Raw genomic sequence first — 13,040 nt, forward strand, 5'->3', positions numbered from 1 at the left:
TATGCTAATTCCATAAAACTAGTATTAGTTTTAAGGAATAGGGTAGAGTTGCCTATTATCGGCCGTCTCCAGTTTCCGGCCACCTTTCGAAAAAACGTTAAACCTAGTGATTTCGAATGGGTTTATTCCAAATTTTCGCTCGTATGCTGTTCTTACAAATAAGAAAACAGCATAAGAACAAAATTTTGGAATAAACCCTATGAAATCCCTAGTTATAACGATTTTCCGAATAAAAAATGTATTAAAAAAGAATACCGAGAACAAAAACCTTTTTTCAAAAACTGTCTCTTGCATGTTATGTATTTTATGACAGTTTACTATTTAGACATAGCATACACATAACTTCACCACAATCCTATCTCTCAAAAAACATCTAACTTCATCCTTAAAAACAACATGCCATCTTTATATAATAAGCTATAACATGCCTCGTAGATTGTTTTCGATAATCTCTAATAAACAGATTAGTGTGATCCGATAGCAACAAAAAAAATCAAAAACAAAAAAACCTTCAACTTGATCACATATTCAACTCAACCAAAAGTACCACAGAAAAAGAGAAGATCATAACAAGTCACACGGGCACGTTTTTACGTATATAGCTCACGCAGCAATTACTTATACTGGCTTCAAGGTACATAACACAACGCGCGCGCAATAGATGTGCAAGATGATATCTCAAGACCTACCGTCTCACCGAATTTTTACCCATCCATATCACATCTTTATACCTTAGTGGTCTGAAAGAGTCTTATAACACCCTATCCTGCTATAAGGTTATTATACCTTTATACGCGATATGATGAGGAGAAATCGTGAACTTTTTGTTGAAAACGTAATCCAAGACCTAGGCCACGCACAAAATTCCATAGTCAGCGAGAAAATCTTTAATCTTTAAGGAACTATATGGCGATATGCGGTGCGGTTAATTTGCCACAACTTTTTTATATAAAAAAAAAGGGCTGGACCTATCAAAATTAGGGTGACCATTTGGACTTGAATTTAAAAACAAGTCAGTTCCTCAAAAATAAAACCAGTTAAGTGGTCTTCCGAGGTTTGAACTTAAATTATTTCACATTAAGATGGTCACCCTAATCTTTGGGGGATAACTTTTGTCCGCGGCGGATCATGTCTCGTCGTCAATGCCCCATAGGGCCGCTGCTGTGCCATATAGTTTCTGGCTTGAAAGTAATAAAGCTGGAAAATTCATGACGTTGTTATTTTCCTTTTTAAGAAGCATCCAGAAAAAAAGGCTTAAGTTTAAAAAGTCTTCCTTCATCAGTAAGGTAGAGTACCTTACATTTACTACAGGTAACTCAGAATCAAGAGAATGATGGCGCTCTGGTGTCGCCCTGCTCCTTTATACACATGAAGAATGCGTGCATCTATGAGTCGTGATCATTGCGCACGCTATGATTGAACTGCACGCGGACAATCCTGCAGTTGTTGACTTCACATTGTAGAGTATAAAGTATAAAACTTTGTACCTACTTATGTGAAGCCTAAATAAAACTGACTAAAATGTTATTTCATAAGATCACAAGACTAAGATGAAAAGCCAGCACGGGGTAAGGAGAGAGATTATTATCAAAGTTAAAAGACGGAGATTTTTCGTATACACTTTGTCACATAGGCCACTGTTTTGTTGGTTGAAATAGAGTTGCCGATATGAAATTATAGAAAGCACCTTATCAAAGAAATAAAATAAGGGGGAATGTAGAATTAGTAAACGACGGACGTACTTTTTAAGTTAAATTATTTAAAAGCTAAGAACTTGTTCAACATTTTTGTTGAATTAACCTTAAAAGATGAAATATTGGTGCTTAAACCTTTTAACAATAAAGTAGGTATCAAAATTTTTATTTTGAACTTGTACTAATGGCAACCATGGGCAGTGAAGATGAAATCAAAAGACTATTCATAAAATGCACGTTCCCACGCATGGCTTGGGCTTTGGGTACATTACGAGCTATGTTGACCCTGATCCTTCGGCATTGACATCGTAAATATGATTAGGTCTTACAACGATTTTATTTCATCTGTTTATGGGAGAATAAATATTATCGATTGACAAGATTTTTTTTTCAGTCGTTAAAAGGTTTTATTTTTAAGGCGATTAAAGTTATTCAATAAAAAACAATGTGTTGCAGACATTATTGGTATTTGTAAGATTCTATGAAATATTTCTATTGTTTATTTTGCAAAATCAAGGAAATACAGGATCTATAGAATTTAGGAGCCAGCGACGAAAATTCAACGTCACGGGTTAATAATACATAAATTGATAGCCTAATTTTTTGCCAAGGGAAATCCCAATTTACAAAAGTCAAAGTGGAGCCGAAGGGATACCCAAAGGGTTGCCAGCAGTCATATAAATACAAAAGTTGATTGAAAAAATGTTAATAAGAGAGAAAGCTGTAATTTGGTTAACAAATAGCCCTTATTAACATATTGACGGCTACAAATTGACAAAAACGTTGGTAAATCCATAGGGTTGCCAGAGTCTTTAATTAAAGAAAAGTGAATTACTAAGTACCTATACAGCTCTGACAAATATTATATGTTAAAAAAAAGAGGTTGTCTGTAAAGCCGGTTTACGGACGAAGATTTTACATGATAACGTCGTCAGAAAATAGGTTGTGTGCTTTTGTTTAAAATGAGTCAATCGAAGCGTTTACTTTTTTCAAACAATCATAATTTACAAGAAAAAGCTAAAAAGAAGGATACAAATAATTTATTGAAAAAAAATCATTTTCATCAAAAAAAGCAAAAATAACATGAGTTTTTATCTTCTCACGTCATTAATTCCATTTTTTTCCCTAACAACCTATATAAAATATATATATCGATCAGGTCTATGAGACATCTACAAAAAAAGCTAGAATTTTTTGAACTCGATCAAATTTCATTAAAAAAAGCAAAAAAAAACATTTATTTTTATGTTCTCAGGCTATGGAATCAATTTTTTTGTTTGACAACATATAAAAAAATGTATACCATGTGAAAGCTTATTATTTCACCTTTCATATAACTTATCAATCTCATTTCAAAGATGCCTACAAGAGAAGTTAGAATTTTTTAAAGTCAACCATGTTGAATTTCCAGACTGAGATTACGGTACTTCCCACACTGGTGGCTGTTCGGGGGGCAACAGATCTCCACTGGTGTTTTGAGGTTTTTCGCAAGTTTCTTGATTTAACATTGTGTAGCTTGTAGTTAGTTTACCGTTATGTGTGATATACGAAATGAAAGGTAATTGTATCAGGATGCTCATAAAAGCTTAATAAAATTTCTATCTGCTCTTGGTCAAATTTTATAACATGTTGAATTCTAAAATTTTATTTTACCGTTATCTCAAAATTGTGTTTACGAAAATGATTGAAACTTTGCACACATATAGTCGTAGTCATGGTCTATCATTACTTCATATACTTTATTCCTGTATCTATTATAGAAAAAAAGATAAAATAAAAAACGATGAAAATCGGTTAAAAACGGTAAAAAAACGTGTTTTTTACAAACTTGTTTCTTCCGTTATTCAGTAAAAACTCACTAAACAATTACAAGTTTTTGCACATGTATGCATTAGTTTGAGATTTTTTTAAACACTAAAAAAAAAGCTAAAAATCCAAAAAAATACCCAAAAATACCCCTAAAAAACAAGGTGTTTTTCAAAAATTCATATTTTGAAATCCGTATCAGACGCCTAATTTTTTTTTCCCCTCATCTTTCACTTGGCATCTTTAGAATTGTCAAACAAAATTTCATTTAACCAAAATCATCATTTTGTCATAGCCCCAACACGTGTACAACGTTCAAACAAAACGTTATAGCTTAGTTTCAAAATTTTTTAGAATTTTTCCTTAAATGCAGTTATTCTTAAATTAATCTCATCTATCTATAGCAAAAAAAATCAATTCTCTAGAAATTCGCATTTAGATTTGAGCTCAAATTTCATCTTTCCGTTTTACCCCTGTTTACCCTATTAAATGACGGAATTTTTAAAAATCCTTCATTTGGATTAAGCTTTAGGTTATTATCTTTCAAATAAGCTATAGAAGATTTTTGTATCTCTAATAGTTTATTTTTAATCTTTAATTGAAATTTTTTGCCGCACTGCGAAAGTGCGAGAGTGTAACGCCAGAAAATAGCCTCACTTTCTTTGTTAAAACAATAGCGTATCTTCTTTGTTAAAACAAACTCGTTTGCAAGAACTCATTTCTAACTAACAATCACCGGACTTTTTTTAACACTTTGATAACTCTAAACACCTAAGTAAAAGTTCTGTTTCTTTTTGCTGGATTCTGAATAACTACCTATATTTTAGTTACAAAAAACCTAATTTCCTAGAATTATTATAATAATTCAATTCAATTTATTTTTTTATTTAACTACCACCCTTATAGCCTTAACTCTCATGTTAATCATGATTCATGACCTCTCTTAACCATCCCATTTTAACACTTCAAAGTTTTTCATTTCATTTAAAATTTTTTTTTAATATTTTATGATTGCTTACCACACAGTCTGCAAGTCTGCACTAAACTTCACTCTTCCATGTCAAAACCAAAACAAAAACAACAATTTAAAAAAACACCACAGCAATCAAGTAGAGTCAGCCAGCAGGTGCCAATTTTCACCGCCAAACCATTTAAGTTAACGGAAGAGAAGTTTAGCAAAAACAACACTATGGGCCATCGTTAACAAAACTACAACAACAACAAAAATAACAAAACATTCAAGAAACGTCAAACAAATTTAAATAAATTGATTATATGTCAGGCATGACGATGATGATGACGATGAAGACGACCGATGTAGACGCTGCAAACGAAGAAGTCATTAAATTGCAGCACACACTTAAACGGTACCAATTTAACAAAACAAAGCAAAAGAAAAAAAAAAAAACGCAAAAACCTCGTTGCTTCGCAAAAGAACGCAATAAACGCAGTTAAATGCAAAACAAAGGTCTGTCTATGTCTAAACTTAAGTAGAATTTGCACGCAACCAACTCATTTATTTTGCCTCTGAATTGGTCGATGAACGTCTCCTTATCAAGCTATAAAGACCTCGATGTGATGGGTTGCAGCTATAAATTGGACCAAGGCTCGATGTGCGTACATATTATTAGCGCACATTAATTTCATAAATGCAACTGCTTAATTAATTTATTCGCGCTAATTAGAGCCGGCAAATAATTGCACGGCAGTGGTTCAAGCTACACCCTAGACCTAGGTAAAATATATATAAACTACGTTACGTGTGTACGACGAGACTCTCGTTCGCTAACTATACGTAATGTTACCACCTCTATAGTCGCACTGTGCGCCGTATTTTATTTGTTTGGCTGAATCTCACGGTTTTGTGGTGCTCCTATAGGTGCTGTCAAATGCTTAACTTTGCGTTAAGTGAACAAGTTTTTATATATTTTATAATGACGTTATAGGGTGGGGAATAGTTGAAAGCTAGAACAAGTGAAGCAGATAAACATTCTTTCTATAAGACTTACCTTCGCAGGTCTTAAAGAAAGTTTACAGGGCTTATAACGCCTTCTGGTAGTAGTAGAAGCAACAAAGTACATATTTTTGTGAAGCCCGTTCTGTCAAAATTCTGTAAATATTTGACATTTGACATTCAGACGCCATCATCCTCACTTTTACTGTCCACTCGTCGTATAACTTTGCCTTGCCCACTATCAACACAAAAGACAAGTAAGCTACACACACCTTTGTGGCTTCTTCTTCTTCTTGTTCTTTGTGCCAATCGAAATAGAAAAATTGTAATTTCTTGCATTAAGTCTGCCCTGGCGTTTGAAAATATCTTCTGTCAATTTTTTTCTTTCAATTTTCTGACAGACAAGCATACAGTTAGTTTTTTTTTCTGACTCTACGATACAAGAGTTCGATATGCAAATGGCTATGATGGGGTATTGGGGATCTCACAGTGCGACCACATTTGGACGATGTGTACGCAACATACTTGGTCTCATAAAACATTTCCTTATGGTAATTGACTCACATTATACCAACTCTGCGAGTAAGCGAGTATTTTCCAACATGGCCCCCAATATAACCCAAAACGATGCAAAATATCTGCAATGCAAACAGAAAAAAATATGACAGCAACTGTCAAATTCCAAATTTGAATGATGTCATGCAAATGCGCTGCGTCGCATTAGGAGAGATAACCAACCATGGCAGCTACTTAAGGAGTGCGCGTTTATATGTGCACTGTGCACCACACGTTCCCGAGTGGGCCGTTTTATTTATTCGTTCTTCGGTTTTCGTTCGTCCAAATGTCTGTCCGTCATCGCGGCCGCAGGGAAGACCGACCGAGAGTCCATTACAATTCGAATAATTGCCTAGAAAATACCATTTAAGGCCCGTGGAGTTGAGTGTAATTACTTAGGGATTATGGAGGCGCTTCAATCTATTGCTTATTTCAAATTAAAAATTCTTCTTTAAGAAGATGTGACATTTCGAACTGCAATACTGGAGTATACAGATGGCGCTGCAAAGAAGAGAGAGAGAAAGAGAATGAGAACATCCGGATTTCGGGTCAATTAAACAAAGAAAAACACTTTGAGATTAAAAACAAACCGAATAAAAAAAATGTGACAAGAGCCTCGAGAAGAAGAAGAAGAAGAATACGACGACGATGGTGAAAAAGAAGCAGTTAAAAGAGCAAAAGAGCGCCAAAGACTTCGTCATCGTCAACATCGTTGTCGTAGTCGAATCCCCTTTAGACCGTTGCCAGACATTTCGGACCAAAAGACAACACAATTCAAACACAACCATTACCGACACCGACACAAGGCAAACAAGGTCAGCAGACACTGGCTGGCAAAGGAAAGATTCACAGAGGCATAAAATTAGCCCCAAGCAAAAACGACAACGGCGACGTTCGTTGGTAGACAGGGCAGTAAGTTTTGTGCCTGATGATGGGTTGGTGGGTTGAATATAGCTTTGAGACGCGAATAAAGTAGATATACAGACCGCAAAATTGACGATGACGGCAGCAGCACTGAGCGATGATATAGTGCAAATGAGGAAGTTTTTCTGATGTTTGGATTTCGAATTCATTCTGACTGCACTGTTTTTTTTGTTGTTCATAATTTTTTTCACTAAAAAAGAAATAAAAACAAGAAAATTGGCAATGCGGGTAATTTCTTTATTTTCATTTATTATAAGGAGATGAAGTGCAGGTAAATGCACGTGTCAAATATCATTTCATTAAGTAGAAAATTTATATCTATTAAGAACTGAACGAAGAGTTAAAGAAAAGAGTAAAGTGTTTTTCTTTTCCTCGACTCTAATCATGCGTTTTCATATAAAAGGATACTTAGGCTACTGAAGCTAAGACCAGATTTTTCATAGAAGTCGTATTGAAAGGGACTCTTTTCAACAAAAATAAAGCATAAAAAAATGTTTAAATGCTCTCGTATCTTAAAAATTAATTAAAAGTATTATAATTTTAAACATACAGGTTTTAGAAACAGTTTAATTGAGGGAAAACAAAATATTTGGAGATGCCGGGGATCGAACCCGGGGCCTTTCACATGCAAAGCGAACGCTCTACCACTGAGCTACATCCCCTTGATATACGAGTAAATTTTAGAAGTTGTAAGTTGTTTGTAAGTTTTTATTATGAGAGTAACAAGATAAGATGCAAATTTCAAATTGTTTGTTCAGCATGTTTGTACTGATAAAAAAATATCATCTTCTAAGTGTATGGAAATACAATAATAAATAAATACGATATGATTAATTTAGCCTCAAAGATGAGACAGAGACCTTCATCGTCATATAACAATACGCGTGACGTTTTAAACTTATTAGGTTTAATTAATTTATTTAAAGTAGTCCAGTTTTCCAAACATGCATCTTTTTTATAGGTTGATTGTAAGAAGTGCATTCATGTTTGTTTTTTATTTACCACTATAGAATCAACTGGAGTGATGTTATATTAAAAGTTGAGATAAAACTACTATTAAATATTCAGCTGCAGCAGTGTGTACCTATGATAAATTTATCAAGTTTTTAAAAAACAAATCAGTTTTGCGAGTATTTCCATTCTCTCAAAGGGATTTCGATCATTTTCAATTAGGCCAAATAAAATTGATCTCTAATATGTATCCATAAATATAATTTGTCATTATTATTTGTTTAGCAAAGTAAATATTTTTTATTATTAAAAAAAATGTGTTGAAAAAAATGTTACACATACGCCACAGTGACCGTTTCAGTTTTAACTTTGAATATTGATAAAAAATTTACTAGCACTGTAAAGAAAAAAAATTTGTATTGAAATTTCTTCATTCTTTAAAAATGTAGGCAACAAAAATGCCATCTTTAAAAAAAAATAAAAAAAACATAAAATTCGTTGTCAAAAGAAAAAACAAAATTTTTAAATAAATTTGATTTTCAAAAATACATAGTTTTATGAAGATAAATTTTAGAAAACAGAAAATAAAACCTTAAGTGTTGTTTTTTTCATTAAATTAAAATTAAAAGTACTTAAATTAAATTTTAATCTAAACTAATCAAACAAACAAACAAACAAACATTTCAAAAAATTTTAATGTCCCAATTTCGAAAAATTTATATAAAGTGTCAGCTAAAATTTGTTGTGTAGTTTGGCTTTTAAGACCCGTTTGCTGAATCGAAACTTAAGCATTTAAGTTCTACACAAATCCTTATGTGACAGTTTAGGCAGAGGAAAAAGTAGGGAATAAGAGTTTATGTTCAACAAATAGATTTCGTGTTCAAATAAAAGTTTTTGTAGTATTGTTTTCATTTAAAAAGGGTTGCCATTAATTTTGTGTATTATTTTGTTTGTCATTTCAAAAATTTTCCTATCTGGGCAAACAAAAAAATATTAGTAGAGTAACTAAAGCAAATTATTAGGGAACCCGGTCGAACAGCTGGGATTTTGACGATTTTTTTTTCAAATGTAGGTAATTAAACATACTTTAAAGTTTATAGGTAGATTAAAAATTGCCGATGTTGCCGTATTGTTTTTAAAAATTAAAATACAATTTTTGAACAAAACCATTTTTTTTTGCTTAAATTTCATAAAACCAATGACAGCAAACGATTCTCTAAGTAATTTAAGGAAAAAAAAATATAGTGGAGTAAGGGACAATCTTCCATCGTTTAAGCGATAAATGCAATTTTCTCACAAACTGACTTCAAACACAAACAACATTTTTTGAACACAACGGCAACACCTACAATCTTTACAGACACGTTTTTAAAAAGCCAGAATCTCATTTCTACCTGTAAAATTAAAATCCACTAAATTTAATCAAGAGTTTTTGAAAGAACAGTCCTCAACTCAAAATTTTGGAAAAAAAAAAGTTATTAAAAATTTTTAAATGGCTTTTTTCCAACTTTTTCGTAGTGAAATATGAATTTATTTTTAAAAAAAATTTTTGGCCATAAATACTATCAGTTGAACTCCGAAGAGGAAAAGGTAATAATATTACAGTTTTGAAAAAAAAAATATAAAAATTATACTTCAATTTCATCGGATTTTTTTGATAAAAACTGAATTTTTGCATTGAAATAATTGATTTTCTCAAAGACTTTGGCAAACTTTCAACAATAAGGGTATTGAATGAATAAAAAAATAACTTTACATTTAAATGTTGAACTTTAAAAAAAAAAGTTAATTTTTTTTCAAAAGTTCTATTAAAAAAAATTTCTTCGAAAATGAAATACTTTTTAATTTTTTTTTCATAAACTGGATTACATTTTGAAATTTCCTTTTATAATTTTAAATCATAATAAATGTTTCAAAAAAAAATTGAAAATAAATGCATTAAGCGACGCATGTTAAAATTTTGTCAATAATTTTTTTTTTTCAAAAATCTGAGTTCAATTACCATTCTTTTAAAAGCCCTTCATTCAATTAACTTAATTTTAATTTTACAAATATGATAAGCTTTTAGCTTTTTAAAAATGTATATTTAAATATTGTAGGTGTTGCCGTTGTGTACAAATATTTTTTTTTGTGTTTGAAGTCAATTAATAAGAAAATTGCATCTATCGCTTGAACTATGGAAGATTGTCCCTCACTTCCATATATTTTTTTTCCTTGAATTTCCTAGACAATCTTTTGGCATCAATTAATTTATAAAATTTAAGAAAAATTTTTGAAAAAAAATGTTTGTGTTCACAAAAATCTTCAAATAAATTTAAAAAATCAAAACGGCAACACCGGAAATTTTTAATCTATAGACTTAGGTAAGTATTTTTAATTACCTACGTTTGAAAAAAAAAGAAAATCAAAATCTAAGCTGTTCGGCTGGGTTCCCTAATATTGCCATTTTTTGAGCTTTAGTTACTCCACTATGTATGTTAGTATTAGTTATGTGGCAATTTTTCCTTTAAAATAGGGTTGCCACATAGAAGTTTCCATTTTAGAAGTGGCAACACTAATTTGCCATTTTCAGTATCAACTTATCTATGATTTGATACCAATTTTAAAATGTAACTTTATGAGCTCAGTAACTCGACGCTACTATTAAAAAAAAAAAAAACTTAAGTTTTCTTTCCAACTTTTAAGTGACATTCACATTAAATGTCCACTTTCAAACTCCACCTTTGCTAATCGTATTTCTTAAAGTTATTGATACGGGCTTACGAACTTATCATCATGTTACCACAAAATCATATTCAAAACATCGTTTAAAGTGCACTTAACATTGATATCCACTCCTTATCCACCTCCAATAAAAAGATATATCTCCAAAGACTTTTCTTCAAAACATCAATTTTATTCATGCAAAGAATTTTAAGATGCAAATCGTTGATCCTTTTAAGTTTATTTATCTCCAACGCAATATGGCTTCAAACTCATATTTTACAGAAGCCAAAATAAAACTTCATTGCATTTTGCATAGGTTTACGCTTGAAAATAGTTTATTAGTAGTTCTTCCGTGACTCGCTTAACATCAATGTGAATGTCAATGTCGAAAGCATTGAGATCTTTTGGAGTACAACCATCACATCAATTTAAGTGAATTCGAAATGAGGGTCCCCGAGATGAGAGCTAGCCTGCTTCCATATAGAAAAGTAATAAATGAAAAGACAACACAAATGACACATTTCTATTCGTCGTCCATCAGGGTTGGGAAAATGTACACAGGGTGTCTCAGAAAATAACTTAAGCTAGAATAAAAGGCTCTAAACAGAACTGTCACAAATTTTTAGTAAAATTCGAGCAGGTGTTCACGAGAATGTAGAAATTATACAAATGTCAGAGCGGTAAGAAACCAAAAAACATTTTTAGGATAGAGCTTTTGTCTAAGTTTTACCTCAATTTTTTAAACACCCTGTTGCAATAAACTTTTCAGATAAGTACGCAACAAAGCCTCTCACTCACACTGCCCCCACATATAAAAAAGCAAACCATCCTCAACAAAACTACGAAGACGACCTAAATTTTCTCCTTCATCCCGAGTCCCTATTCCGATTTTGTGTGGAGAAGTGAACTGGACATTTAAAAGTTGGAAAGTTTATGACGGTGCATAAAATTTGCATGTTTTTTTTTTTTGTAGGTATGTTGCGTTCTATGAAGCTACCAGCACACACAACATCAGCAGCATCTTTGAAACATATCGAGATGCAAGATGAACGACAACAGATTTATTATGTATTCTTCATTTATAAAATGCTTTTTGATGTTTTAATCAAAATAGGGATGGGTTACAGTTTAGCTTACGGGTAAAAGAATGCACAGATGCGAATATAGGAGAAGATATACCAGATAGAGGTATATTGTGCCATCAATTTGAATGGAATGGAGATGAGATGAGGTTGATGGTGGAGAACATTTTTTTATTTCTTTTGCTGATTTACCTAATGTTGTTATAACAGTCAAGAGGATGGAAGGAATTCAATGCGTGCTTTATAAACGCAAAATTTAAATTTTGATTGATCTTGTAGGGAAAGCTTTTGTATCAATGGAGAAAGAACTAGGATGGTCATTCTATTCTATTTAGTTAACAATACAGGCGTGTTTTGTTGAGTAGCCAAAAATCACTAGGTCTTTTTTGAAGTCTGAAAATCTTCGCATTGCACTTTCATATATCGTTTAATCCAAAGTATTTTGCTTTTTTGTTTTCAAAATCGTTAAAGCCGTTTTTTAAAAAACTAATTTTTTATAAATAATTTTTTGGAAAAAAAGTTTTATGGTAAAATTGGTATGCCATTTTGTAGAAATCACTAATCAACATGTAAAAACAAAATTTCAAAAAAATTCAATGTCCCGTTTTCGAAAATTTGATTTTTCAAAAAAAAAATTTTCCAAATTTTGTTGAAAATCCAAAAATTATTTTTTCCGAAATTTTATTTTTGGCTTATATTAAAATTATATAAATGCTTTTTCACAAAAAGTTTGGTTGAAATCGAATGAGCAGTTTCGGAGCAAATCGGATTTAAAAAAAAAAAAAACGGTTCTATGGCAAGTACCGTTAATAATGATTTTCAAAAATAGTTTTTTTCATTAGACGGTAGACCTTGTCTTAAAACTTCCAATTGAATTTTTTAAACAAAAATCGTTGGAGCCGTTTATTTGCATATGACTTCAGAAGCCTTTTGACAGCACTACTTTCAAAAGTTCCTTAAGAGTTGAGACATTCAGAAAAGTATATCTACAGAACAGTACACTTGCCAAACATTTGAGAAGGTTATCATATATGTACAATGTACATAAATGTACACAAATACTTACGTATAGATATTAGGAGTACAAAATGTCGTAAACAATTTACTGGCCTTGATCCAACCGGAAGTGCGCTTCTAAAACTTTAAGTTGAAATAAAAAATGACTGCAGCTACAAAATTAATTTTTAGCGCAACAAATTAGCATATTGGGCATTAAAAAAATAATAATTTTCCTATTTTCGTCTTCTAACTTCAATCTTATTTTAGCGGAATTTTGGTTTGAATAACAAAAAAAAAAAACTGTTGAGGCTATAAAAACCAATCTTAAGAAATTAAAATGAATTTAAATTGCTACAAATTTGGAGGTCA

General features: G+C 31.7%; 1 non-coding gene across 1 annotated transcript; it reads right to left on the minus strand.

Moving 5' to 3' along the window:
• Positions 1-7,523: 7,523 nt before the first annotated feature.
• Trnaa-ugc (transfer RNA alanine (anticodon UGC)) lies at positions 7,524-7,595 on the minus strand. Its single transcript has one exon. It is a non-coding gene; the product is annotated as a tRNA-Ala (tRNA).
• Between the last annotated feature and the right edge of the window lie 5,445 nt (positions 7,596-13,040).

Source organism: Episyrphus balteatus, chromosome 2, assembly GCF_945859705.1.
Source record: "Episyrphus balteatus chromosome 2, idEpiBalt1.1, whole genome shotgun sequence".
NCBI lineage: Eukaryota > Metazoa > Arthropoda > Insecta > Diptera > Syrphidae > Episyrphus > Episyrphus balteatus.